A 3,779-nucleotide genomic window follows, 5' to 3' on the forward strand; every position below is an offset into this window, starting at 1 on the left:
TGATGGCATCCTACAGCAGGCAATACATTCCATGCTTCCATTTCTTTGCTGTTATAGCTTGCCAACTTGCTCCATAATCTTACCTTTTTTACAATTCTAGTCAAAGTATCACTTTTAAAAAATTTATTGTGATTTGGGTGAAATTTTACAGAGCAAATTAATTTTCCGTACAGCAGTTCACACTCATTTTGTTTCATGACACTGACTGTAATTCCCCACAATGCAACAGCTCTCTTCCCACTTCCTCCCTGTAGTTACCTCTTCCCTATGTCCTTCCCTCCTTTGCACTCCCCTCCCCACAGCTGTCTCCCTGTGTAAACACTGCCCTTCTGTTTTTCCATGATTAATGGCTCCAAGGAGTGTATATACCTGTTGTAAATGTTCATCACCTATGCCTGTCTATTGTTTGGCTGGAAGCCACAGGAGTGAGTTAATTTCAGACCTGAAGAGTCGGCTAGGGGCCATAGTCTCAGGGGTCTCATCAGGCTCTATCAGACCAGCAAACCTGGTCTTTTTTTTTTTAAATGAGTTTGACTTTTGTTCCTCATTTTTCTCCCACTCTATCCAAGATCTCCTTCATTGATCCCCCTCCGAGTGGTTAACATCAAAGCAGCACTTTACAGTGTAAAAAACAAAACAAACAAACAAACAAAAAAAAACACTTAGTTTTTCTGGAAGACATTTTGAAAAGTTGAATCAGTCATTTTCTGTTCAGAATAAGTCTTCTTTATATTTGTCCTTTGGGAGCTCTGGTAGCATAGTGGCTAAGGCACTTGACTGCTAACCAGAAGGCTGGCAGTTCAAACCCACCAGCCACTCCTCGGAAGGAAGGTTGGGCAATCCTACTTCCGTAGTGATACTGCCTCGGAAACCCAAGGAGGGGTCGCTATGAGTCAGGGCTGACTCGACGGCACATAACAACAACAACAATATTTGTCCTTTAGTAGCTCATAAAGAAAGTAGTTCTCTGTGGGATTTCGTTATTGAAACAATCTAGCAAATACTAAGCTGAGAATGTTAGAAACATTTTATTCATGCACAGCAAACCTCCTACACTGTATTCTCTATTCTGATACCATTTGTTCAAATCTTCAGCAGTGTTTTCTACATGCCTTCCAATGGGATTGTCTGACAAAGGAGTGCATTTTCGTTTGTCACCATATTGTTTCTTGACCTATGGAACCCACAAACATAATAAAATGGTTATTTTTTACCACTACGTGATGTTTTGACTATTGTTGCCAAGATAGGAAAAAAAAACAGTGTCTCTCCAAAGTGATCTGCAAACGCTGGTCTTTCGTTTTTAAGTAAGAAACTTCAAATGAGGCTTCTAAATATGGATCTTTATATTTAGTGAGATTTAATAAAATACTGCTTTGAAAATCACATGATTTCAAACATCATGGAAAAAATAGTGGAGGTTTGTCTTTGTGGTCTTGATACTCAGTTTTTTAAAATTATAAACAAATAATAATAAGATACATGCAGAAAAGTACACACATATGATAAGTGTAAAGCTTGACAAATTTTTACAAATTGAATGCATCCGTGTAACTAGCACCCTGAAGCCTCCCTGGAGATTAGTGTTTGCTATTACTGATTATTCTGGTTCCCTAGTGCCACCCTGACAGGAATATACCACAAATGGGAAGCCTTAACAAACAGGAGTTTATTTTTACAATTTGGAGGCTTTAAGTCCAAGTTCAAAGTGCCAGGCTCTAGGGGCTGGGTGAAAGCCCCCCAACCTTGGGGTCCAGCTCTGCCTCCTGCTCCCAGCCCACTGAAGCTTGAGGCTTTTCTTCACTCAGACAGCTGCTGGCTGTTGAGGCTGAAAACCCCAAGGTTGATAAATAAAAAGGCACAGTCCCGATGTCACCAAACCACACGGCAGGCCAGTCATTCAAGTCCATTTTAAGTCCCAAGGTCGGCAGAGCACGGCAGGCCGCTGAACAATGACACACGACTACATGCAGGATCCAAGCGTGCCATAAGCTAACGACCATTCCCAAAGCTGCTGCTTATATATGAGAAGCAGACCACATACCCAAAGCAGCTACTCAGCTGCTTGTGGTAGATCCCACCATGGAGCTGATTGCCAGTCTCATCATGGGGAATAACTACCACCAGCTGCCCAGCCAAGTTGACACACAAACATAACTACCACACTTATAACACAGTATTGTGTGGGCAATAGTATTTGCCTTTATTGTCTGTACCTCCTATCTTCCTTTTCCTTAGTGATATTGTGTGTTTGCTTAGGGCAGTGCCACGTGTCAGTCCAAAATAAGATAAGAAAAGAAATCAAGAGTGTTTAGAAACATTTATAGAAATTTGATATTGATGTGACATGATCATTTTCAATAATTCATTTTTTATTAAATACATTTTATTGAAATATAATTTTCAGTAATTTATTTTAAAAATTTTATTTTACAAAAGTATCTGTCCATGACAGATTGGAAATTTAAAAACCAAAACAAACAAAAAACCAGAGAGTCTGAGAAGCCATGGTCCAGACAAACTTTTCCACCAGCCACATCTACCATGTGTCATTCTGAGAGCAGGGATGGTGAACTCCAAGTCAGAGGCATAGGAAGCAGCCTGCAACTGGCTCCAAAAGGATTATGGGAGTGACTTGATTCATCTCAAGTTGAACCTGATGCTGAAGCCTTGTGAAAGACTGTAAGTCCTGATCTTGTTCCTCTTGAGAGATCACTAAAAAGGAAGAGGGGATTGATTTGGAATAATAACATTGCCAGCTTGAAAGAGCCAGAATCATTATCATCTCATGGGCTACCTCAGTAGTGCTCCAGCTGACCGCCCGTCAGCAGAGGGCATCTATGTGCTGCCCTCCGGATGCAAAGATGCTACTGCTGTTCTTGGTTTCAGTAGGCATTGCCATCTCCCCAGATACAGCTGGACGTGACCCAGCTAACTGCCGCAGGACAGGATGGACAGTGAGGAACTGGAACTAGAATGGAAAATGAGTTTTAGGGGGCTACCATCCAGCAGTACCATGGACAAATGGCCTGGAGACCTGCTTCTGTTAACATCTGTATGAGAGCTTAAATTCTAAAGGACTCAGGTTCATGGAAGACCGTGGTCTGCAGTGGGAGCCCATTTCCACTCTGCAGCTGACGTAAGTTTCAGACACCACTTAGGTTCTTTCTGACCATTAAACCAGCATTGTGGCTATGCATAGACAAGTTCCAGGACAAACGTAAGGAGGGGCAGTTTGCCTTCAGGGAGAGTGTGCTTGGAAGTAGATTATGCTCACACAGAGAACCAGGGAACTTGTCTGAGTGTGTCCTTTTCTAATTTAAGTTTGGGGTTTTGGTATTCTTTTGTAGCTGTGGCTAAGACTCAGGCTGCATGGTCATGAGTCCAGCCTATCCGGACCACTACCTAGCCAGATAGTCAAGACCCACAACCAATCCTGTAACTTTTTTCTATCTTCAATTATGTACGTATCCCAATTGTGGTAGTTCAGTTTGTGTGTCAACTTGGCTGGGCCTGGTTGAGTGGCTGGACAGCTGGATGTAGTATTCCCCACGATGAAACTGGTAATCAACTCCATGGTGGAATCTACTATGAGCAGCTGAGTAGCTGCCTTTGGGAGGTGGTCTGCTTCCCATATATAAGGAGAAGCCTGGGTGGGGAATGGTCTCTAGCTTATGGCATGCGTGAATCCTGCACATAGCTGTGTCATTGTTCAGCAGCCTGCCATGCTCTGCTGACCCTAGGACTTTCAATGGACTTGAATGAATGGCCTACCGTGT

This window comes from Orycteropus afer, unplaced genomic scaffold (genome assembly GCF_000298275.1).
Source record: "Orycteropus afer afer isolate SDZICR_OR568_19922 unplaced genomic scaffold, OryAfe1.0 scaffold00387, whole genome shotgun sequence".
NCBI lineage: Eukaryota > Metazoa > Chordata > Mammalia > Tubulidentata > Orycteropodidae > Orycteropus > Orycteropus afer.